The following is a 27546-nucleotide window of genomic DNA, read 5'->3' on the forward strand; positions in this document are numbered from 1 at the left end:
GTGGTTGTTTTCTGTTTAGTGTGTGTCACCTTGCAGAACTGTTTCGTTTTCGTTTTTTCCTCGTTGTTATTTTGTTTAGTGTTCAGTTTTGATTAAATTATTAATATGGACACTTACCACGCTCCACCTTGGTCCTCTTCTCTTTCTCCCGACGACAATCGTTACAACTTTTTTAACTATAGTAAATACTACAGTATTTAATTTGCATATACCCTGTCCATATCCCTCCCCTATATCACAAATTGTGACACGCATAAGTGAGAAACCTACAAACCTACTCGAATAGACCATATTATTATATTCTCTACAGGTTATAAAAAAAACAGAAGTTCTGAACAACATGTTATGGAAAATGTGCTCTTTTATAATGAACACACATTTAAACGCAACATGCAACTATTTCAAAGATTTTGATGATTTACAGTTCATATAAGGAAATCAGTCAACTGAAATAAATACATTAGGCCCTAATCTATGGATTTCACATGATTGGGCAGGGGCGCAGCCATGGGTGGGCCTGGAAGGGCATAGACCCACCCACTTGGGAGCCAGGCCCAGCCAATCAGAATCCGTTTTACCCCACAAAAGGTCTTTATTATCTTGACGAAGGATAAAATGCTCACTAACAGGGATGTAAACACATTTGTACACAAAATGTGAGAGTAAGGAGCTTTTTGTGTTTATGGAAGATCATTTCTGGGATCAGCTCATATGAAATGAAAAGAAACTGCAACTTAAAATCTTAACCGTCATTTGGATTGAAGGGCTGATGGATTATGATGATGGATGATGATGATGGATGATGATGGATTAAATCTATTAGGTAGAAAAAAGAGAGTGGCCATATGAAAAGAAACTGCAATTTAATTATGGGATCTAGAACACAAAGTGTAGAACACAGGGATACACTTTATCCCTATCACAAAGTGTAGAACACATGGGAACAGCACTTTACATGTTGTGTTTCTATTTTTGTTCAGTGTAGTATTTCTCCAGTAGGTTTCCTGAAAGAGAAAGCCTCCACATCTATATCAAAGATAATAAAACAAAAACACTATAGTAAATACTACAGTAATGTCCACAAAAACAGTACATTAAATATTAACAGTATACTACAGTTGTCACGAATCCCGCCGAGGATGGTGCCTCTTCCTGTTCGGGCGGCGCTCGGCGGTCGTCGTCACCGGCCTACTAGCTGCCATCGATTCTTTTCTTTTTGTTTCTGTTAGTTTGGGCTGATTGGGTGCACCTGTTTTGAGTTTAGTTTGGTGGGTAGGCTATTTAGGGGTAGGTAGCCCGCTGGCTGTTGTGCGGGCTTGTTTTCTGTTATGTTGGTGTTGGATTGTGAAGTGGATGTTGTTATTTTCTCGGGACAGTAAAGTCCGGTGTTTTGGACTCATTCTTTTCATGCGCCCGTGTGTTTTAGGGCATGATCGTTTTCCCTGTATATTGGAAAATAAATCCACGTTTCTTAAACCTGCTCTCTGCGCTTGACTCCATCCACCCAGTTCTCCTAGTAGCTCTGACAGAAGCCCGCACCCGCCGCTATGGAGTCAGCAGGAGCAGCGACCACCCCTCTCCCAACTATGGAGGAGCGTGTCCATCATCATACAGCTGTACTTCATCGTATCGGGTCAGCGATGGACCAGATGATGGAGAGGATGGAACGATGGGAGAGGAGTGGTCTCCCGACGCCCCCTACAGCTCTCCTGCAGACGACACAACCCACTCCCACAGGGTCATCGGCTGGGACGAGCTCATTGCGTCTCACCCCCCCGAGGGTGTACGATGGAGCAGCGGCTGGTTGCCAGGGATTTCTGCTCCAGCTTGAGCTTTACCTGGCTACCGTGCGTCCGACTCCCTCGGGGGAGGAGAGTGTAAGCCTCCTTGTCTCCTGTTTGTCGGGGAGGGCCCTGGACTGGGCCAACGCAGTCTGGAACAGCCCAGACTCGGCTCGGGACCATTACGCAGAGTTCACCCGCCGGTTTCGGGCTGTGTTCGACCACCCACCAGAGGGCCGAGCGGCGGGTGAGCGTCTGTTCCACCTTAGACAGGAGACGAGGAGCGCCCAGGAGTTCGCTTTAGAGTTCCGGACCTTAGCTGCTGGTGCCGGGTGGAATGACAGGGCCTTAATAGACCATTACCGTTGTAGCCTCCGGGAGGACGTCCGTCGAGAGCTAGCTTGTCGGGACACCACACTATCTCTCGATGAACTGATCGACATGTCGATCCGACTGGATAACTTGCTAGCTGCCCGCGGGCGTTCAGAGGGGGTCCTGTCCATTCCACCTCCCAGCCCTCCCGCTCCAACTCCGATGGAGTTGGGAGGAGCTGCATCTAGGGGGACCGGAGGAGGTGGCTCTTCTTGCACCTACTGTGGCCGGAGAGGACACACTTCGGACCGGTGCTGGAGGAGTCCATCTGGGAGTCGGGATGGCAGGCGGAATACTCCTCGGCCACCCCAGGTGAGTAGGCACAAGACTCACCCAGAGCTCCCTGTTGGTCACATGTTTTTGGTTATTTTTTTCCCTGCGTTTTTTCCCTCTCTTCAGCATAAGGCGCTAGTCGACTCAGGCGCAGCTGGGAGTTTTATGGATCGCGGACTCGCCCGTAGGTTGGGTATTCCGCTGGTGCAGATAGACCCACCTTTTCCCGTGCACTCCCTAGATAGCCGACCGTTAGGGACAGGGCTGGTCAGGGAGGCCACGATTCCGCTGGACATGGTAACCCAGGGGGATCATAGGGAGCAGATCAGTTTTTACCTTATTGATTCACCTGGGTTTCCAGTAGTGTTGGGGGTTCCCTGGCTAGCCATTCACAACCCCCTCATTTCCTGGCGACAGGGAGCTCTTCAGGGGTGGTCAGATGAGTGTTCAGGTAGGTGTGTGGGAGTTTCCATCGGTGCCACATCGGTGGAGAGTCCAGACCAGGTTTCCACTGTGCGCATTCCCCCAGAATATGCCGATTTGGCTATCGCTTTTAGTAAGAAGGAAGCGACTAAATTACCACCTCATCGACGGTGGGATTGCGTGATAAACCTCCAGGAGAACGCTGCACTTCCCAGGAGTCACGTGTACCCATTGTCACAGGAGGAGACGTTGGCTATGGAGACATATGTCACGGAAGCTCTGGGACAAGGGTTCATTCGGCCCTCCATGTCACCCGCCTCCTCGAGTTTCTTTTTTGTGAGAAAAAAGGAGGGAGGACTGCGTCCGTGCATTGATTATCGAGGTCTAAATTCAATCACAGTGGGATTTAGTTATCCACTACCTCTCATCGCTACGGCGATGGAATCATTCCACGGAGCGCGTTTTTTCACAAAACTGGACCTCAGGAGCGCGTATAATCTGGTGCGTATTCGGGGAGGAGACGAGTGGAAAACAGCGTTTAGTACCACATCAGGCCACTATGAGTACCTCGTCATGCCGTATGGGTTAAAGAATGCTCCAGCCGTTTTCCAATCCTTTGTAGATGAGATTCTCAGGGACTTGCAGGGGCAGGGTGTGGTAGTATATATTGATGACATCTTGATCTATTCTGCCACACGCGCCGCGCATGTCTCCCTGGTGCGCAGGGTGCTTAGGCGACTGCTGGAGCATGACCTGTACGTCAAGGCTGAGAAATGTGTGTTCTCCAAACCAGCCGTTTCCTTCCTGGGTTATCGCATTTCCACCTCGGGGGTGATGATGGAGTGTGACCGCGTTAACGCCGTGCGTAATTGGCCGACTCCAACCACGGTAAAGGAGGTGCAGCGGTTTTTAGGGTTTGCCAATTACTACCGGAGGTTTATCCGGGGTTTTGGCCAAGTGGCGGCACCCATTACCTCACTGCTGAAGGGGGGGCCGGTGCGTCTACGGTGGTCGGCCGAGGCAGATGGAGCCTTCAACCAGTTGAAGGCAAGGTTTACTGAGGCTCCCGTGTTGGCGCATCCGGACCCTTCGTTAGCGTTCATAGTGGAGGTGGATGCGTCCGAGGCTGGGGTTGGAGCCGTGCTATCACAGCGCTCGGGCACGCCACCGAAGCTCCGTCCCTGTGCTTTCTTTTCTAAGAAGCTGGAGCCGGCGGAGCGGAACTATGATGTGGGGGACCGGGAGTTACTAGCTATGGTAAAAGCCCTGAAGGTGTGGAGACACTGGCTTGAGGGGGAAAAATACCCTTTTCTCATCTGGACTGACCACCGCAATCTGGAGTATATCCGAGAGGCGAAGAGACTGAATCCGCGTCAAGCTAGGTGGGCCATGTTCTTTACTCGTTTTAGATTTACGATCTCTTACCGACCAGGTTCCCTCAACACTAAGGCCGACGCGCTGTCTCGTCTCTATGACACGGATGACCGGCCCATCGATCCGACTCCCATCCTTCCAGCCTCGTGTCTGGTGGCCCCGGTGGTATGGGAGGTGGACGCGGACATCGAGCGGGCGTTAAGGGTAGAACCTGTGCCATCCCAGTGTCCTACTGGCCTTAGGTACGTACCGCTTGGTGTTCGTGATCGTTTGATTCGGTGGGCTCATACACTACCTTCTTCGGGTCATCCGGGGATTGAGAGGACAGTGCGGGGTCTTAGGAGGAAATACTGGTGGCCCACCTTGGCTAAGGACGTGAGACTCTATGTCTCTTCCTGCTCGGTATGCGCACAGAGTAAGGCTCCTAGGCACCTGCCGAGAAGGAAGTTACAACCCCTCCCGGTTCCACAACGGCCATGGTCTCATTTATCGGTAGATTTCCTGACTGATCTTCCCCCGTCTCAGGGGAACACTACCGTTTTGGTCGTTGTGGATCGGTTTTCTAAGTCCTGTCGTCTCCTTCCATTGCCTGGTCTCCCTACGGCCCTACAGACTGCGGAGGCTCTATTTACCCACGTCTTCCGGCACTACGGGGTGCCGGAGGACATCGTATCTGATCGAGGTCCCCAGTTCACGTCCCGGGTATGGAGGGCGTTTATGGAGCGTCTGGGGGTCTCGGTCAGCCTTACCTCTGGGTATCACCCCGAAAGTAATGGGCAGGTGGAAAGAGTGAACCAGGAGGTGGGTAGGTTTCTGAGGTCGTATTGCCAGGACCGGCCTGGAGAATGGGCAAGGTACGTCCCGTGGGCAGAGTTGGCCCAGAACTCACTCCGCCACTCCTCAACAAACATGTCGCCATTTGAATGCGTATTGGGGTACCAGCCGGTCCTGGCTCCGTGGCATCAGAGCCAGACCGAAGCTCCTGCGGTGGAGGAGTGGGTACAGCGCTCTAGAGAGACCTGGCGGGCAGTCCAGGCCTCTCTCAGGCAGGCCAGTGAGCGGCAGAAGAGGAGCGCTGACCGCCACCGCAGTGAGGCCCCTGTGTTCGCACCAGGGGATAGGGTCTGGCTCTCGACCCGAAACCTGCCCCTCCGCCTGCCCTGCCGGAAGCTGGGGCCGCAGTGTGTGGGGCCATTTAAAGTCCTGAGGAGGATAAACGAGGTGTGTTATAGATTACAACTCCCTTCTTACTATCGTATTAACCCCTCGTTTCATGTGTCTCTCCTCAGGCCGGTGGTAGCTGGTCCCCTTCAGGATGGTGAGGTACCGGAGGTCCCTCCACCCCCTCTGGATATCGAGGGGTCCCCGGCGTACGCTGTACGAGCTATTCTGGACTCGAGACGCCGGGTGAGGGGCCTGCAGTACCTCGTTGACTGGGAGGGGTACGGTCCGGAGGAGAGGTGCTGGGTACCGGGGAGAGACATTTTAGATCCTTCCCTCTTGGCTGATTTCCACCGTCGCCACCCGGATTGTCCTGCGCCTCGCCCTCCGGGTCGTCCTCGAGGCCGGGGTCGGCGCGCTGCGGGAGCCGCGCGTCAGAGGGGGGTTACTGTCACGAATCCCGCCGAGGATGGTGCCTCTTCCTGTTCGGGCGGCGCTCGGCGGTCGTCGTCACCGGCCTACTAGCTGCCATCGATTCTTTTCTTTTTGTTTCTGTTAGTTTGGGCTGATTGGGTGCACCTGTTTTGAGTTTAGTTTGGTGGGTAGGCTATTTAGGGGTAGGTAGCCCGCTGGCTGTTGTGCGGGCTTGTTTTCTGTTATGTTGGTGTTGGATTGTGAAGTGGATGTTGTTATTTTCTCGGGACAGTAAAGTCCGGTGTTTTGGACTCATTCTTTTCATGCGCCCGTGTGTTTTAGGGCATGATCGTTTTCCCTGTATATTGGAAAATAAATCCACGTTCCTTAAACCTGCTCTCTGCGCTTGACTCCATCCACCCAGTTCTCCTAGTAGCTCTGACAACAGTCTGCAAAAACACTACAGTAAATACTACAGTATAGTTCAATCCACAAAACACTACATTAATTACTATAATATATACTAAAGTATTCTTTTAATACAGTTTTTATATTATAGTTAACTGTAAATAGTACATTATACCACAGTAAAATACTATAGTGTTCACTGTATCGGTTTTGTGGACTTTAGTCTGAGTTGATCCTCTGCAATATCTGCCTTCATTGTTCATCCTCCTGTTGATTTCAACTGATCTCTTTTAATCTAATTTCCTCAAATATTCATAATTCTCCTCTGATAGATCGAAGGGACGCAGTACCTGGGGCTCGCAATTCTGGGAAGCGACCAGAGTATTATCGTTGTTTCATGACGGAGTGCCCGGGTTCGAAAATGTGTCTATTGCCAGTTAGATAATGGGCTATTTTAGTCCGGGCCATGAATCTTTCATGTCGTTAAGTTGTGTGATGGGGGTTTCTGTGGACAGGCTGGCTCCCGGGGTAGGGGTGAGGGTGGAGAGGGAGGGGAAGCATGGGTGCTCAGGCACCGACATGGTGTACATGATTGAAGCCCTACCTGTGATATTTCAGAATAGAGACATATAGTGCTGACACCACTGATGAGTACATACTACAGTATACGACCAGACAGTATAGGCTGGAACTATAATCAGTCTTTTAATAGACATGCTGACTGCAGGAAGGGCAGTACTGAGGCTATTGTTATACCTACTCCTCCAGTATCATTAATGTAGGAGACCATATTTGTCTTTCTCACAGGAGGTAGTACAGAGATGTGTGGTTTTAATGAGTGCTCCCTACCATTCAACTAGCACATTTCTGTCTTGATCACATGCCTTAGGCTCTGAATCCCATTTGCCAACATAGTATGCACACACACACTGTTAGTGGGCTCACACATCACTGTTTATGGATTTGGATATGTGACATTTTGTTGCTCTTTAAGAAGCGAGGGATGGGTGGGTGTGAGAGATGGAAAGAGACAGGGGGAGACGGCCTGAGAGGAGTCAGGAAGCATCTTGAGGAGAGGAGAGACATTTATCCATATGTCAGTGATAAGAGGCATCCTGTCAGAGCAGAGCGGCCCGCCCGTACACCCTGACACATAAACATCCAACGTCAACTGTGTGCCCGACAGTTCACGTGCAGCGATCAATGCCAGCCCCTGAGTGGTAGAATAATCATTGATAATAAGCATGGCCTCCTCCTCTTTCATATTCCTTCTTGTATCTGTCAGGAGCTGATTTGCAGGCTGTGTTGGCTGTGTTGTAAGAGGCCTGTGTGGCTGAGAAGAGGAAACAGACAGACAGGCAGACATCAGGGTAAATAGCTGCTTATTACTGATCCCCAGCCTCCACTCACCTGTTTGCAATGCCATGTGGAAGCCGTAATGTGACTGCAGTGAATGCATATATAGTCCTAAATAGACAAACACATACAGTAACAACAACCTGCTAGCAAAGACACAAACAAACACAATTGAACTTCCTGTCCTTAAATATTCAGGCTGTCCTGATTCCCTAATAAAGGTACTCAGGAAATATACAATATACCATACCATAGTTCCTTTTAGGTGGATTTATATATAGACATACAAAGAGGGATATAAAGACAGCGTGACCATAAGGAAGATGAAACCAGTTCAAGATGAAGGAAGGACAAAGCTAAAATTAAGACAGAGAGAAAATCCTAGATTTCCATTTAAGCTTAGAGTTGAAACCAGACCATCCAGTCTTTGATGTTGGCGCCTCACAAAGGTACTGAGCCAAATCTTCCAATGTCCTTTAATAGCTTGTGTGTCATTCCAGAAAGTTGTTCCCTCAGTTCTGCTCAGATTCACACCCCCTTATCTAGGGTTGTGCCCCAATAACATATCCTTTCTCCTGAAGTGTGCATCACTACTTCTTACAAATCTTAAGCAATTGGATTGGAGGAGGTATGGGCTAGTGGGAATTTCAAAGTTTCCACTATATTTCTTATACCAGTAATGTCCTTTCAAATCAGTAAAGGGAAGTGAAAACGTGCACACTTTGGGAGGAAGGAGAGATAATTGGGACATTACCTAGGACTGGGTATGTGAAAGCAATATGGCGGAAAATAGGTGGTGTCTTTGTCTTCACCAGGGCTGAGGATATAGATGGAGAGCATCCATTGGCTGAGGATATAGATTGAGAGCATCCATTGGCTGTGTAGAAATGGAGATTGAGCACCTGGATGTAAGGAGATGTAAAGGGAAAGCCATTGTGTTCACAAAAAAACAGCAATATGTTTTGCAGCAGCCTACAGCCTATTAGAAAGCCTTTAACATCTCACCAGACACCTGGGGGATTCACGGGGCCCCTAGGAGCCATAAACCATTGGTTAATATCCTTCTACCTGAGCCGCGGACACAGAGGAGAGAGGAGATAATGATGCACTATTTCTGCCACTTAGCCAATGTTTTAATACAGAGATAAAGATGGATAGGGAACAAATAGTCAGCATCTTTGTTTTAAGTAGCTATATGATTCTAGGCTGTCATCATTAATCCAGACAGTAGCGGGAGGGAGAATTTAGTACCTGGGATAGTACCAAACTTCTCCCTCTTTCTGGTCCTAGGTGTATGGGCTCAAGCAAGGTGAGGCCAGACAATAGCATGAAAAAAACTCATGACTTTCACAGCTCTCCAAATAATAACTTCACACCAACAATCTTACGACAACCTCATACAGTAATGGTGCTTCTCAGTCAATTAGTTAGTTGACTATAGCAGTGTTTCCCAGCTGATTCAAATAATCAAAGCATAATGATGAGTTGATGATTTGAATCAGCTGTGTAGTGCTAGGGCAAAAAACAAAATGTGCACCTCTTGGGGTCCCCAGGTCCGAGTTCGGGAAACACTGGACTGTAGGACCCTTCCTAGCTAGCACATAATGTTCTAAGAACCATATGTTTCTTAGAGCTTGTTGAGAGCGTTGTCATATGGTTATTTTGCATACAACCTTCCCACAACTTTCTGGGAATGTTGCATGATAGTTGCTTGGCTTTTGAACATTCTCAGCACATTTAAGAAACTTAACAACATTTTTTCTTGGCATTTCATTACTTTAACAGAATGTTTCCTAAAAGTTCAAACATGGTTACACTTAATTCCAATTTTGGTAATGTTCTAGGAACGTTCTCCAACTGGTTTGGTATTGGGAATGTTCTCAAATAGTTAATAGAATGTTAAGAAACAACATTCTTCTGTGGGAATTTCAGTGCATCAGCGTAACATTTCCTACAGGTTTCCTCATGGTTCTATTTAAAGTCATGTTCTCAAATTGTTCCAAGAATGTTAAAAAACAATGTTCTTCTGTGGGAATTTCAGTACTTCAGCATAATGTTTCTTATGTTTATTTATGGTTCTATTTAAAGTCATGTTCTCATTGTTCAGAGAACGTTAAGAAAACTTTCCATAAAAACCCAAAGTAAGCTATTGTAATGTTCAGGGAACGTTCTAAGAATGTTATTGAAAAACATACATTCCATTCTCAGAACGTGAAAACTTTCCATAAAAACCACAAGAAAACATTATTAAAGTTAAGAGAACATTCTAAGAATGTTATTTAAAAACATATACATTCTATTCTCAGCATCAACAAAACTCTCTTTATCCTCTATCTTGTTAATTGTGTTCAGGTGTGCTGGCCGCACCCACTAATTGGCCACACCTGATGTAATGAGTGCTTGTTTCCTTTGAAAAGGCATCTGTTTGATATGCATAAAAATACATGGCATGCTTGCTCCATCCAGAACAGAAGATGAAAGGCTGGAATCTTACTGATGCATGTCAGAATAAAAAATAAATGTGTTTGCATAATTAATTCCTATGGAAATAAATGTTCATGTGTCCTATATATGCTTCGAGTTCAAAAAAGTTAACCCAACATAAGATAGCTGTGTTATTAATTTCAGGATTTGAAATATATACCCAAATCTAACTGCCTGTAGCTCAGGACCTGAAGCAAGGATATGCATATTCTTAACACAATTTGAAAATAAAACTTTGAAGTTTGTGGAAATGTGAAATTACTGTAGGAGAATATCTATTTTTGTTTTGTTCCATCATCTTTGAAATAAGTGCAAGAGAAAGGCTATACATTAACCTCTAACACCTCCCAAACCCGGATCCGGGAGCACCCCCCACCACCCCCCACTGACTAGCATAGCTAGCATAGCGTCACAAGTAAATAGTAGCATCTAAATATCATTAAATCACAAGTCCAAGACACCAAATGAAAGATACAGATCTTGTGAATAAAGCCATCATTTCTGATTTTTAAAATGTTTTACAGGGAAGACAAAATATGTAAATCTATTAGCTAACCACGTTAGCAAAAGACACCACTTTTCTTACTCCATCAGTTTTTTACTCCATCAGTAGCTATCACAAATTCGTCCAAATAAAGATATAAATAGCCACTAACCAAGAAACAACCTCATCAGATGACAGTCTGATAACATATTTATTGTATAGCATAGGTTTTGTTAGAAAAATGTGCATATTTCAGGTATAAATCATAGTTTACAATTGCACCCACCATCACAACTCGACTAGAATAAATACAGAGAGCAACGTGTATTACCTAATTACTAATCATAAAACATTTCTTAAAAATACACAGCGTACAGTAATTGAAAGACACAGATCCTGTGAATCCAGACAATATTTCAGATTTTCTAAGTGTTTTACAGCGAAAACACAATAAATCGTTATATTAGCATACCACATGTGCAAACATTACCCCAGCATTGATTCAAGGCAAAAAGAGCGATAGCGTTATCATCACCAAAATATATACATTTTTTCACTAACCTTCTCAGAATTCTTCCGATGACACTCCTGTAACATCATATTACACAATCCATATAGAGTTTGATCGAAAATGTGCATATTTAGCGGCACAAATCGTGCTTACACAATGGAAATACTGTCCAACTACTCAAGCAATCTGCCCGGCGCCATCTTGGAAAGACACCTATTTTTATCGAAAACTATTCATAAACTTGACTAAAAAAATACAAGTTGGACAGCAATTGAAAGACAAATTAGTTCTTAATGCAATCGCTGAATTACATTTTTAAAATTATCCTTACTGTGCAATACAGGGTGCGCCAAAGCGAAGCTACCCAAAAAAAAATGGCGACATATGCGTTTAACATTTTTCAACAGAACAACGATTTATCATCATAAATAGTTCTTACTATTAGCTGAGCTTCCATCAGAATCTTGGGCAATGTATCCTCTCTCCGGTCTAATCGTCTTTTGGTCGAAAGATGTCCTCTTGTCCTGTCGAAATGGCCACTAACGTTCGGCATGTACTGGAAAAGTGTCCAACTATTGGAAGTGCGTCACAAAGAAATGCCAGAAAATCGCACTAAACGGATATAAATTGCTATAAAACGGTTTAAATTAACTACCTTATGATGTCTTTAACACCTATAACGAATAAAAATATGACCGGGGATATAGAAGTGGCTAAACCAAAGCTTGGAAGGAGGCCAGTCCGACGTCCATCGTGCGTCAAGCGCAGGGAAGAAAAGAAAGCTACTTCCGCCCTCTGGTCTTTTATAAAGTCCCAGATTGCGCAATAGACTCCATTCAAATTGTCACCACTTACTGACATCTAGAGGAAGGCGTAGGCAGTGTTTGTAGCCCCATAGCATTCACAGGGACCTAAAAACTGACCTGGGAACAGAGGCCAAGATTTCTGAAATCTCACTCCCTGGCAGGAAAAGTGCTGTAGAATGAGTTCTGTTTCACTCAGAGACATAATTCCAACGGTTTTAGAAACTAGAGCGTGTTTTCTATCCAATAATAATAATAATATGCATATTGTACGAGCAAGAATTGAGTACTAGGCAGTTTAATTTGGAGACCAATATTTCCAAGATCGAAATAGCACCCCCCATAGGCTCAAGAAGTTATTAAGATAGGAGCCTAGGTGTAATTTAGATTTTGTCCACCAGATGGCAGCAGTGTGTGTGCAAAATTTCTGACTGATCCAGTGAAGAATTACCTCACTACACAATATTTTGCATCAAGTCTGCCAGGAGTTTGCCCAAATGTGCCGAATTGGTCAATTTATACATTTTCAAGTACATAACTATAGAGAACATACAAAAATGGTATGGTAATAACAAATTTAAGTTCCAAGGAACCAAATGTGCTAGCTGGATTGTGAGTCAGGAATAAAGTAATAATACTTTGGGATGCATGCTGATTATAGCGCTATGTGTAATGACTTTGACATAACTATACTGAACAAAAATATAAATGCAACATATAAAGTGTTGGTCTCATGTTTCATGAGCTGAAATAAAAGGTCCCAGAAATTTTCCATACACACAAAAATATTATTTCTCTCAAATTTTGTGCACACATTTGTTTACATCTCTGTTAGTGAGCATTTCTCCTTCACCAAGATAATCCATCCACCTGACAGGTGGAGCATGTCAAGAAGCTGATTAAACAGCATTACACAGGTGTACTTTGTGCTGGGGACAAAAAAAAGGCCAATCTAAAATGTGCAATTTTGTCGCACAACACGACGCCACAGATGTCTCAAGTTTTTAGGAAGTTCAATTGTCATGCTGACTGCAGAAATATCTACCAGAGCTGGTGCCAGATAATTGATTGTTCATTGTTCACTACCATAAGCTGCATCCAATGTTATTTTTGAGAATTTGGCAGTACATTCAACCGGCCTCATAACCGCAGACCATGTGTATAGCGACGTGTGGGCGAGCGGTTTGCTGATGTCAACATTGTGAACAGTGTGCCCCATGGTTGCGGTGGGGTTATGGTATGGGCAAGTTTCGGACAACAAGCACAATTGCATTTTATCGATGGCAATTTGAATGCACAGAGATACCGTGACAAGATCCTGAGGCCCATTGTCGTGCCATTCATCCGCCGCCATCACCTCATGTTTCGGCATGATAACCCACGGCCCCATGTCGCAAAGATCTATACACAGTTCCTGGAAGCTGAAAATGTCCCAGTTCTTGCATGGCCTGCATACTCACCAGACATGTCACCCATTGAGCATATTTGGGATGCTCTGGATCGACATGTACAACAGCGTGTTCCAGCTCCCGCTAACATCCAGAACTTCGCACAGCCATTGAAGAGGATTGGGACAACATTCCACAGGCCACAATCAACAGCCTGATCAACTCTATGCAAAGCAGATGTGTCGTGTTGCATGAGGCAAATAGTGGTCACACCAGATACTGACTGGTTTTCTGATCAACGCCCCTACCTTTAGTATTAAGCTATCTGTGACAAACAGATACATATCTGTATTCCCAGTCATGTGAAATCCATAGATTAGGGCCTAATGAATTTATTTTAACTGACTGATTTCCTTACATGAACCGTAACTCAGTAAAATCTTTGAAATTGTTGCATGGAGCGTTTATATAATTTGGAGCGTTCAGTATAATTTAAAATGGTTAACCCTTTAGACCCCAATATAATTCTAGAATGCTACTGTAGATTACTGAGAATTTTCAAGATGAAGCTCATTTTCTTACACATTTCAAACAAACTGACATAGCTCAAAACAAAGAACAAATGACAATTACAAGTTAACTTACTTTTAAAGAGCACAACCTCTTCTTTAATATGACACCACATTCATGTAAATAGGAATAATGCAAATTTTGTCTTCCATCAAAAAATGATTAACACTCAAAACAACAAAAAACCCTAGAGTATTTAAATTGTAGTAAATTTGACTTAAATTACTCTCTCAAAATGTACCAAGTATAATATATTATACTTAGAAATATTTTTGACATATAAATACATATTTTCTGTTTTTCAAAATGTGGCAAGAATGTAAGGTTCTGTATTTATTTTCTTAGTCAACCTTGTGTTCTGTTTTGTTGTGTTTTTGAACGTAGCCCTGTGTCTTTGTTTTCTTGAACATAGCCATGTCTATTTTTGTTAATTGTTTTCACCTGTGTTAGTTACTCACCTGGTCTCGTCAGCTCCTTATTTAGTTCAGTTCATTCTGTTTGTGCCTTTGTGAGGTATTGTTTGTTTTGACTCTACTAAGCCTTTTCCTAGCTCGTTTGTGAGAACCAGTTATAGCCTTCAGTCCTAGTTTTGATTCACCTGCCTGTTTGCCTACCTGTGTATGACCATTGTGTCACGTTCCTGACCTGTTTTCTGTTGTTTGGTATGTGTTTAATTGGTCAGGGCGTGAGTTTTGGGTGGGTAGTCTATGTTATGTGTTTTCTATGTTGGGTTAATGGGTTGCCTGGTATGGCTCTCAATTAGAGGCAGGTGTTTGGCGTTTCCTCGTCATATTAAGGTAGGTTGTTTCACATTGTTTGTTGTGGGTGGTTGTCTTCCGTGTCTGTATGTATGTTCGTACCACACGGGACTGTAGCGTTTTGGTTTGTAGTCTATACCTGTTCGTACGTTCTTCGTGTTATTTGTAAGTTCTCTAGTTCAGGTCTGTCTTCGTTCGTTTTGTTATTTTGTAATTATTCCAAGTGTTTCGTGTTCGTATTCGTCGGTTAATAAATTCATTATGTTTTCTAAACCCGCTGCATGTTGGTCTGATCTCTACTCCTCCTCTTCGTCCGAAGAGGAGGAGAACAGCCGTTACACATTGCCTGCCTGTGACCACGATTCCTGTCTTCTGTGAAGGCAAAATAAACACCTGCTGTGCTCGATGTGTGAATCTACACCTTTTCTCCCTGAGTATTCATTACAAAGAGAACAATATTCAGAAAGTATTTCAAAACCCACACAAAGTAGGCTATGTGATTGACAACGATTCTTACTAAATTCCCAATCTGGCCCTCATACCATCACGGTCACTTAATCATCTCCAGCTTACAATTGGCTCATTCATCCTCCTTCTCTCCCTTGTAACTATTCCCCAGGTTGTTGCTGTAAATGAGAATGTGTTCTCAGTCAACTTACCTGGGGGAATAAGGATTAAATAAATAAAAATACAATTCTGTAACAATGTAAAAATGCAAACAACTATTCAGAGACTATTTCAAAATGTAGATAACCTCTCAATTAGATTTAGTACAGACCAGGCCTGACACAACACATAGAAATAGTAGTCTACTTTGACAATTCAGTGAATGCAACTAATATTAGATAGAGACAGATGAAGAGAGAAGACACAACAACTGTTCAGAGACAATAAAAGACTTGTAGGACTAATTCATGTTTCACACTGTCACTTTAGTGTTTGCATTTATCCTACAACATGTCATGGAACATCTGGAAGCCCTGCCCCATCATGCAAAGTGGCACAGAACACGTAGAGCACCCAAATGAGGTTTCTACACATCGCCCCCTCTTTCCCCTGCATCCACTCAGGATGCACACCACACACCTTCTCTTGCGCCCTTCAAACTTCACCTGCTTTTAAATTAGTTACAATTCAATCCAGAAGACCTGGTGCCACACTCCTGGCTCCCCTCTTCCTGCCGCTGTAGCCATATCACAAAGTGAATGCACAAGCTGCATTTTGAATGCCTTCAGGGACCAGCACCTGTGGTTTCTGTGAAGAGGCCTTTGCAGGTTCACTCACACAATGTACACATTTATGATGGCAATGTTGAGCATCCCACATAACACATACTTCCACCATTTTCTGCCTATGCGTCCAACATTGTAATAGCTCCCCAGTTGGTCAAGATGGTCAACCCCGCCCATGTTCTTGTTGTAATCCATAACAAGCTCTGGAACAGATATACATTCCTACCACTTTTAAAAACAACTCCAAAACCACATACCACTGTCAATTTAGGCCCAGGCTGTGTGGTACAAGGGTGAATGGTGGGACTTGGGGCAGACACACTCCATGGAAACGTAGGCTCCCCTCTCGGGTATGCTCTCCCTTCCTCCTCTCCCTCTGCTTCCTTCTCTCCCGAGTGGTGCAGCAGTCTAAGGCACTGTATCTCAGTGCTAGAGGAATCACTACAGTCCCTGGTTCGATTCCAGGCTGTATCCCAACCAGCCGTGATTGGGAGTCCAAGAGGGCGGCGCACAATTGGCCCAGCGTCGTCTGGGTTAGGTTTTGGCCGGGGTAGGCCATCATTGTAAATAAGAATTTGTTCTCCCTCCTCCTCTTCCTCTCCCTCTTCCTCTCCATGTTCCTCTACCTCCAATCTCCTCTCGCTCCACTCCTCCCTCCTTGTTCCACATCTCTATCCTCCAATCATCTCTAACTCCTCTTCCTCAATGCCTTCTGCTGCTGAGCCCTGAATCTCCACATCACTTCCCTTACTTTCACTGACCTAGAGGAACAGAGTAATAGAGGGAGAGGAGAGGAGCAACACATAGGATACAGTTGTGGTCAGGAAAATAATCTATTTTTTCTTTTATTTTCTACTCTCTCTCTCTCTCTCTCTCTCTCTCTCTCTCTCTCTCTCTGTCCTCCAATCAACTCTTGTTTTCTCTTGTTTTCTTTCCTGACAGACTAACTACAGAGTTTGCCAATGTTAGCTGATTAGTTATGAAGTTGGGACAGTTTCCAAATGAATCGCATCGGTAGAAACAGGATAAAAAAAGCTACTTGTTAGCTGGCTATGTAAACAAATATCCAACTCCTCATATGAGCTTCACTGTGCAGGCATCTACTACAGTAACACGACAGCTAAGCTGTGATATAATAGGAGAATTAGGCAATGTATAGCCTATGAATATCTGCACCTAGCAAACATGACAAACCATAATGTAAGCGCAACAGATAAAATCAAATGACTTTAGCCTTCCTTTCGTTGGCTAGTTAGCTGGTGGTCTGTATGGCTAGCTAGTCAAAGTGAGAGCTGAGGTTGACGCTTCGTGAGCGCAGCCCTAATTTACTGTTACACACAACCTTTCTTTCCTGACAGACTAACTAGTTAGCTAGCTATAGCAAGCATCTTGGGCCGTTTCCATATTAATTACAGTGCTATAAACAAGACAAGACAAAACTAGTTAGCTGACTATATACAGCTAAACACTACAACTATTTCCATGAGGCAGAGATGAATCATTTCAGTTCCACCGCTGATGTGCTCGCCTGTACCAACCAAGTTCTAATGACATGATTTGCTAATCTGAGAGCTATTCCCCAGCATCAAACATCGACACCACTAAACATATATCTGCTGTTTACTTATTTAATTCACCTCGACATTATCGCTTTTCAATATGCAAGGACATGTCCAAATCCGTATCATTAACCAACATAGATACAGCCTCTTTCACAATGAAAAGTCACGTCTGCGCTGTCATTTTGAGTAACGAAGTAAATTAAAATGAAAAGTCAAATGACAGCATACCCTATTTTTGGTTTAAACCAATACGACAACATGTTGTTAGCAAGTTCATTTTGCGATATTGACACAGATATTATTCTTAGAAAAACAAGGCCGTTCGCGGCCGCTATAGTAATTTAAGGAAAGGAGGTCAACGCCCGTTATTGGTTCTAAAGGGTTAAATAGAGAGAAATGACTTGACTTCAAACCCACGTCTCAAACCGCTCTAAAGGTAATTACAAATAGCCCTAAAATCTAATGACTTGAGAAACAGAGAGAACAGAAACAGATAGTACAGACACAGAAAACGTTTTACGTGAATGTAATCTATTTAAAACCCTGTGCTGTATTGTCCTACTGGTCGGCTGGAGCTGTAGCTCTCTGGTCTGGCATCAGGACAAGCTAATCATGTCTGAGTGCAGCGAACGGAGCAGGGCATCGCATGATTAAGATTCATGAGGTTGGAACAGCGGGAGCAAATTATCAGAGCAAATCTTGGAGGGTTCAAAAAACCATACATCCCTGAGTGTCTGGAGAGGGAGAATAAAACCTATTCTTTCTCTTCTTTATTCCTCTCATCAAGGATGTCTTACAGGATGAGACCCTGAATTTCTGACTGTAGCTTTAAAGTACTGACGTAACATCTGTCCTTGCTCAAGAAGATGGTTTGTAAAATGATGCAATCCTAGAAGCTGGCAATGGAGTTATATGATTTGTACAGGACACGCCATATCCCTCTTTGGAGGTTGCGTTGGATTTGTATTATAAGGCATATTATAGACAGAGCTTTGATAAAATCAACGTAAGTAAAGGTATTGTGTTTGGAAAAGTATTGTGTGGTTGGATCTGGGGTCCCTAAAAGGCAGACAAATAGGTACTTCAGTGGAACATATTATTGCATGTTTAATAATGGGCACTTGTTGTAGTGGGTCATTGTTCGGTGGATAAAATAGTCCAGTTTTCCCCATTAGTCCTTGTCAGTTGTCTGCAATCTCAAACAATGGAGGATCCTTGCCCTATGTGTATCACTTGAGAAAATACCTTTATTGCGACTCTTGTGCTCTCAAGTATAGTACATTAAAAGAAGGGCTCTTTACTTTAGAGGCATATGTACTGGAGAGAAGCCTTTCCAATATAGAAGTGAAGCATTTCACTTCAACAGCACTTCAAACCACGTCCTCACAGCCTTTCCTTCTGCAAAACACTATTAACATTCTAGCCGACGTTGACCAAAAAAGTGATAACTGCTCTCCTAAAAATTGAAATTCCCATCAGCACACATTCTCCAGGGTATTTATCAGCTTGTCCATGTCCTATTTACAGAGAGGGGCGTGCTATCTGAGTCAACCATTGTGAAAAATTGACCCCATCTTCTGGGTTAAGCTTGTCCATCAATCTTTGTACAATAGTGCCCCAATAAAGGAACACAAGGTAGAGGTTTAGATTTATGTACCAAATGTTTAAGAGGAAATATTGAACCACTAACATAATGTAGGTCTCATAACCATTGGTCATTCTGTACAGTAGACAAAACACAACAGTACTGCTATTTTGAAAAAGTAAAACATTCTCACACCATATTCACTGATAATTAGGAGATTTTATTTATCAAAAAGACACAATGAAAGTAAATGTGAAAGTAAATGGCTGAGGAGTAATATACGGTGCCACAAATTCCTTTCTGAACATCAACGTTCTCATAAAATATGATTCCCATTGTGAATAACCATATTCTGCGACGCTGAGAACTTTTACAAGCAGTGAAGGAATATATTACAGCAATAAAGCACAACTTAGTTAGGTATCACAGGTATCATTTATCTTCTCATCGCCCACACCACAATTCAAGAAACTTTAAGCTTTACATAAAATAACTATTTTCTCAGGGATATGAGAAGCTAACTTACATCACCTTACATGTATGCATAGATTTGAATCGTGATGCCAGACCTTGAGGATAGGTTCCAGTAGAGGCTGCTGAGGGGAGGACGGCTCATAATAATGGCTGGAACGGATTAAGGAATGGCATCAAACACATGAAAACCATGTTTTTGTTGTCTTTGATACCAATCCTCGATTCCCGCTCCAGCCATTGCCACGAGTCCTTCCTCCCCAGTTAAAGTGCCACCAACATCCTGTGATAGGTTCACAAACAATTTGGTGCTTTTGGTTCATTTTGTTCCTTTTCTCTGCAAGGTACAAATTTAAAAAATAAAAATAAAAAGCTTGGTACAATGATTCAGCAAGACTAACAGAAAATAACAATAATAAAACACTTCAGATTTGTGTATGCATGCGATGAGTTAAGAGCTAGAGCCCACTGATGCCGGGGGATTGTGAGGGAAGAGTGATAATAAAGGATGCGTGACGTTGGAAGCAGAAAAGGCTCGGAGCTGACACTGAAGCTGCACACTGAAGAGTCTTACCCATCTTTTCAGAGAATTCAGTAATAGCACACACATACAGCCCAGAGGAGAAATCAGAGAGATGATAATCACCCCTCTGAGAGATTAATTAAGCCTATTACTATCTCTAAATAAGCCTTCCTGGAAAATATGTAACAGGATGAGACATTTGGAGGGAATGGAGGGAAAGTGGTTGACTCTACTGCCAATTGATTGGCCAGAGGGTGACTGCTTCAGGCGATCAACAAACCTGTAATTTATGTCACATGTTCCACTCTTTACACTCAGATCATGGCAGATAAAGATGTTTGTGTGCAAGTGTGCCTGTGTTTGCATGAGCGAGAGAGAGGGAGAGGATAGCAAGAGTAAAATGATAGTACAATAGGACTATGAAAAAAGCTGTGAATCATATTTTAAAGTACTGTTGGTTTTTATCATACCATTTGATACATTTTTGTCTAATGATCATTTATATATTCATAAGTACTACACATCATTTTAATATCATACTTCATAGATACAGTAGCATCAGATAAATATGATCCAGTGCTTAAAAAACAAAAACAAGTAAACAAACACAGAGGAAAACAGGGTAAAGTAAGTGGATACATCAAAATCTCTGGGTGACACCACACCTGAAGCTTCTCTTCCATGATTGGCTGGTTGGCTGCCACAGCTACCACAGTTAGGTACAGTATAAATGAACCACAGTAGACTAGCATGCCATTCACTTGAAGATGGTAATAGAAGTACCAGCTATTCCCCCCGCCCCCTGCCCTACACCCCCCCCCCCCCCCCACACACACTCATATACCTGCGCACACCAAATATCTAACTACATAACCAAGGAGGGACAGCCATGACGAAGTAGAGGTGTTGGTGTGGGGCAGGCCCCTCCTGTTCTGAGACAGCTGGTACAGGTCAGGGGTCAGGTGGTCAGGTGGGGCAGAAGCAGCGAGGTCACAGCACTATGACAGCAGCTACCTGGGAAACACAAGCACACCAGACAAAATGCATCAATCATTAACCAGCGCTATATAGGCAAGCTAACGATAGGATGACAACCGCTAATGTAGGCTACTCACAAAGCTAAGCTTTCTAAACCAAGTCTATATTCATGTACATTTACCTTTACATCCACTACTAACCGCCTTGGGCTTATATTATTTCCCTTTTTTAATTAAAAAAAAGTATTAATTGGTAAGGAACCAATTTGTACCTTTTATTCTGGAAGTGCCACAAGATTGAGGGGAGTAATTTATGATTGGTGGTCAGTGTATGAGTTTTAATTAAGTCTGGGCCAGAGTTCAACCAGCTGGAGATCCAACTGGTTCATTAATCAGCAGCCCCCTGTGACGGGCATAAAGTAGAACCACAAAAGGCCACAGTGCATCACTTTTGTCTCAAAGTATACTCAGGAGTTGGCCAACAGGAACCCCATGAGTTAATTACAGCATGTAGCTAAGATGATCTAAGGGTTATGCAGTACACAATACGTTGGGCTGAAGAGAATATACAGAATGGTGCTTTAGATGTTTGTTATGTGTCTAACTATACAACTTCTAAGATGATTTCAGGGTTATACTGTATGTTGTGCTGAGAAAATACCATGTATTGTGCCGTCTGTGCTGTATTGTACTTACACTACCGTTCAAAAGTTTAGGGTCACTTAGAAATGTCCTTGTTTTTGAAAGAAAAGCACATTTTTTTGTCCATTAAAATAACATAAAATTGCTCAGAAATACAGTGTAGACATTGTTAATGTTGTAAATTACTATTGTAGCTGGAAACGGCAGATTTTAATGGAATATCTACATAGTACAGAGGCCTATTATCAGCAACCATCACTCCTGTGTAACAATGACACGTTGTGCTAGCAGTGAAGAGGCGACTCCGGGATGCTGGCCTTCTAGGCAGAGTTCCTCTGTCCAGTGTCTGTGTTCTTTAGCCCATCTTAATCTTTTATTTTTATTGGCCAGTCTGAGATATGGCTATTTCTTTGCAACTCTGCCTAGAAGGCCAGCATCCTGGAGTCGCCTCTTCACTGTTGACGTTGAGACTGGTGTTTTGCGGGTACTATTTAATGAAGCTGCCAGTTGAGGACTTGTGAGGCGTCTGTTTCTCAAACTAGACACTCTAATGTACTTGTCCTCTTGTTCAGTTGTGCACTGGGGCCTCCCACTCCTCTTTCTATTCTGGTTAGAGACGGTTTTCGCTGTTCTGTGAAGGGAGTAGTACACAGCGTTGTATGAGATCTTCAGTTTCTTGGCAATTTCTGAAATGGAATAGCCTTAATTTCTCAGAACAAGAATAGACTGTCAAGTTTCAGAAGAAAGTTATTTGTTTCTGGCTATTTTGAGCCTGTAATCAAACCCACAAATGCTGATGCTCCAGATACTCAACTAGTCTAAAGAAGGCCAGTTTCATTGCTTCTTTAATCAGAACAACAGTTTTCAGTTGTGCTGACATAATTGCAGAAGGGTTTTCTAATGATCAATTAGCCTTTTAAAATTATAAACTTAGATTAGCTAACACAACGTGCCATTGGAACCGAGGAGTGACGGTTGCTGATAATGGGCCTTTGTATGCCTATGTAGATTCAATTTTATGTTATTTTAATGGACCAAAAATGTGCTTTTCTTTCAAAAACAAGGACATTTCTAAGTGACCCCAAACTTTTGAACGGTAGTGTATGTTATGTTGAACTATTCAATCGTTATTGTTCCATGTCATAATTGAAGTTGTAAATTAATAGACATCTGGGGTGACTCACATAGAACTATTGCTGAGATCGGCTTTGTATTGCACCCACAGGGCAAACAACACCCACAGGGCAAACAACACCCACAGGGCAAACAATGGCTACTTCCTCCAACTACCTCTGCCTCACACCTGACACTATGGAGTCCATTCTTCCAAGCTGTCTGTCACTCAGTCCCTCTTTCTCCACTTCTCCTCTCATCTTCAGTGAGTCCATCACTACCTTTCCAAATACGTCCATTGGAGGGGTCTGGCGGTCATGTCAGAGAGGGTTAATCACCAAAGCAGATCTCTCTCCAGCAATCTCTCTCCTCACTCTTTCTTTCTCTTCTCTCTATCTACTGCTACTCAGGACCTGACCAGCCAATCTCTGATTAAAACTCACACCACCTTATTTCAAAGAGAGAGGGAAAGAGGGAGGGAGAAAGAGAGGGGGAGAAAGAAAGAGAGAGAGAGGAGATGGATTGAGAGAGGCCACAGCCTGTGAAATGGGGGCAGAGTTCCTGATGGCCATTGGCTTTGACTGCCCAGAGCCAGGCATGCCTGTTTGGGTAAGAGTCTAGAAGAGAAAAGACCCATACAACTGAAGTTGAAAAAAATATATAAAAAAATACACCACTGTGGTGTTATATTTTTCATTCAACTCTCATTCAAATTGTCTGAATTAGACAGACCTCTCTCTTTTTTGTCAAGATAGATCCTAGTGTAAGAGAGGTAAGCAAGGGCAACCAACAGCTTTACATTATACCAAGTTCTTGCAACACACAAAGCTAGGAAATTGAAAATGTAAAACTCAGACCAGCTTGTATATCATTATACTCTCGGGTAAAGTATTTATTTTTAGGGCAATATTGGTAGAAATGTTACAAATATGGAGGTTCAGGATCAGTGGAAGCTCCTTGAAGGAGGAAGGGGATGACCTTCCTACTCAGTGAATTACATTTTTTTTAAATTGTGAAACATTAAAAAAGTGATAATTTTGAGATATACTGTATCTATACTAATTATATTCACGTCACCAAATAATTGATGAAAAAACAATGTTATGCAATGAAGGTCTACAATAGCCTCAACAGCACTCTCTGGGTTAGCACCATGGTGTAGCCGGAGGACATATAGTTTCCGTCCTCCTCTGGGTATATTGACTTCAATTGACTACAAAGTAATTATGACAACTTCCGGAGGACGTTCTCCAACCTATCAGAGCTCTTGCAGCATGAACTGACATGTTATCTACCCAATCAAAGAATCAGAGAATGAATCTAGTAATTAAAGCATAAGCTACAGCTAGCTGGCACTGCAGTGCATAAAATGTGGTGAGTAGTTGAACAGTTTTGAGCAAATTAATTTCTTTAAAAATTAAGGAGAAGCAAGAGAGAGAGAGCGAGAGCTAGCTATATTTTGTTGTATTCTTTTCACTTTCACTTACTTCGCTAGTGAATGCAGCTAGCTAGTTTAGCATACTCAAACACCCGGCTCAAACAGAGAGGGATACTATGTTAGCTAGCTGGCTATGTCTGTCCAACAATGGAACTCTTCCAAGTCAAGGTAAGCTTTTGGTTGTATTAATTTATTGCCACCAGGGGCCGCCGGTGTAATTGCTAAACTACTTTCTGTACACTGTACTGCATGAATCTACCGGGTTTACTAACGCGTTAGTTCTATCTATGTTGACTTTGATGATAGCTAATATGACGTCAATATGGCGTGGGGGGGTATCAAGGAATATGATGCAAACCATTCACTTGATAGAACCCACAATCTATCTGCACCCCACCCTACCATCCCTACCCTGATTGGAGTAAACTAACAGACAGCATTACTTCTACTGCTACTGCTCACATGTACGGTACATGTAGTTAAATAATTATACATATGTTCTTAATTTCCTCTTTCTGCAAGTGCTGGATTTTCAACCAACCGACCATTCATTCTGATCTTAGAGAGGTGGAGGGGGGAGAGGAGGAAAGAGTATGAAGTTTGACAGGGGGATGACTACGCTGCAGACCTCTGCTCATGAAAAGACCCCAGGCTTCCGTCAGATTGGTGATTTTATACCCATCTGAACGATGTCCTGATCCAGACAGGTTGGAATGGCGCCAGGAAGGAGGGGGTAGAGAAGAGAGAGAGGCACAGATGAACAGATGGAATGAGAGAACAAAACGTTTTGGGGAGAAATAGGGTACAAAAAATGGGGAGAATTGTTGATAAAAATGGGGAATACAGTGGATAAAATGAATGGGACAGAGTAGAGGACAAGCAAAGACAAAGAGAGCGGATAATTGAGAATGAGAAATTGAGTAAAAGAGAGTGAACGAAAGAGAAACAGAAAGAGAGAGAGAGACCAAGAGAGAAAACGACAGGAAGAGAAAAGGAGAGAGCGTGAGGTAGAGAGTAACGGTAGAGAGTAACGGTAGGGAGATATGGTACTTTGAAGAGATCAGAGGGCATGAGGCTACCCCGTCTCCCTGGCACACACACACAGAGGGAGAGAGAGCTCTGCCAGTATCACCCACTTCAAAGCTCTGTCTTTGTGCAACCACAACGAGACCCCCTTCTCCTCCGGAAGAGTCTGGGAGACACACATGCATGTATGCACGCACGCACGCACACACACACACACACACACACACACACACGCACAGAGCTTAATCTTCTGCACTGTATGTTTGGTAAAGCAAGGGGGCGCTAGAAAGCTGTTTGAACAGAACTCCACCTTGTCATTGAAAGACGTGGGCGAAAAGACGGAGGAAAGGAGGGAGGTTAGGAGGGAGGAAAGGAGGAAGGTTAGGAGGGAGGGAATGAAAGCCAATAAACACAGACAGTCCCCAAGATGAGTGCTCGAGTGACAAGCTGAGGGAAATAGTATTGCAGCAGTTTAGACATCTGGTAATGTGCCTCAGTAGATCCATATACAATATACAAACAATATAAAAACTCCAGACAGGCAGTCTAATGAGAGAAAGGCAGGAGATAAACTGAATTAAATAAAAGACATTGATGAAAGTGTCAAGGTACTGTACTGTAGATAACATGGACAAGACAGACAACAGACCAGTGGAGGCTGCTGTCACATTAAATCACGTTTGATACCTTAATCCATTCCACCCATTACAATGATCCAGCTTCCCTTCACTTGCCTGCACTGCAAAATACATGTCAAATCTCCTTTGTACTGAGTGACTTGGTGGAGGTGTTTACTATCGCACAGCCAGAGTGAAGGAAGATTTAGAAGTCAAACTGAAATCCAGGGTGGATGGGATCAATGTGGGCAGCTGGGGAGGGGTTGTGTTTTGAAGGACCCTGTTCTGTCCGTCATGCCCCATTTCCAGCAGAGCCAGTGTCCAGATGCATGGAGCTGATAGGCCGTATCAATCACAACCCAAACTGGCTCCACGGCACAGCTATCACAGCAATCGATTGTCAGTCACAGGCTGGATGAACGGCGTAGACTCTGAGCCAACAGGTTGACCGGGTGGTGTGTGTGTGATGGTGGGGGGAAAGAGAGAAGAGGAGAAGCAGATATTTCGCATGACAGCCTAGTTTGACCACTCACATTCAAGTATCTATATTACTAAATCTCTCTATCTTAACCTGTTGAGGACAGAGGGCGCTGTTTTCACTTTGGGGGAAAATCGTGCCCAATTTAAACGGCCTCGTACTCAATTCTTGCTCGTACAATATGCATATTATTATTACTATTGGATAGAAAACACTCTCTAGTTTCTAAAACCGTTTGAATTATATCTGTGAGTAAAACAGAACTCCTTTTGCAGCAAACTTCCTGACAGGAAGTGGAAAATCTGAAATCGATCCACTGTTCTAGGGCCTGCCTATTAATGTCCTTGATATTTATTAGAATACATGCACTTCATACGTCTTCCACTAGATGTCGACAGGCAGTGAGAGAAGAAATTGAGTGTATAACTTGATCTGGGGTCGAATAATAGCTCTCGGCATGACGTGTCACCAGTTTCCTGTTTTCTGGAGAGCGCGTGAAGGGCCCTGGATTTGCCTTCTGATAAGCTGTCGTTATGGACGACTAATATCTCCGGCTTTGATTTTATTTGATACATGTGACAATATCATCGTAAAGTATGTTTTTTCATTATAGTTTTATTAGATTATTGAAATTTATTCGGGACGTTAGGCGTGTTGCGTTGTGTGCCTTTGTTCAGGAAGGAGAGCTTAGCGCCACTTTGCTAGCTTTCCGTGCTAAATGACTGGAGAAGAGGACATTCTAAATCCAAACAACGATTGTTCCCGACAAAGGACCCCTTGTACAACATTCTGATGAAAGATCATCAAAAGTAGGACCCATTTTATGATGCTATTTCATATATCTGTCGAACGTGTGAAATAGTCATTTGCGCCCAGAGTTTGGGCACTCTCTCGCTATACCTAAGCTGGATGTCATAATGAAGTTATTTTTAGAATTCTAACACGGCGATTGCATTAAGAACTAGTGTATCTATCATTTCCTATACAACATGTATTTTCTAGTAACGTTTATGAATAGTTATTTGGTCAGAATAGTTGGAGTGTCATAAAAATATCCGCACATTCTGGGAAAAAGATGCTACGTTAGCACAATGTATAACCACTGATTTCAGCTCTAAATATGCACATTTTCGAACAAAACATAAGTGTATGTATAACCTGATGTTATAGGACTGTCATCTGATGAAGGTTTATGAAGGTTAGTGAAAATTAATATCTTTTGCTGGTTTATTCCCTATCGCTAACGTGCCTATTGCTATCGCTAACGTGCCTTGATGAATGAATGCGGTAGTGTGGTAGGCTATTGTAGTAAGCTAATATAA

This window comes from Salvelinus namaycush, chromosome 5, assembly GCF_016432855.1.
Source record: "Salvelinus namaycush isolate Seneca chromosome 5, SaNama_1.0, whole genome shotgun sequence".
Taxonomy (NCBI): Eukaryota; Metazoa; Chordata; class Actinopteri; order Salmoniformes; family Salmonidae; genus Salvelinus; species Salvelinus namaycush.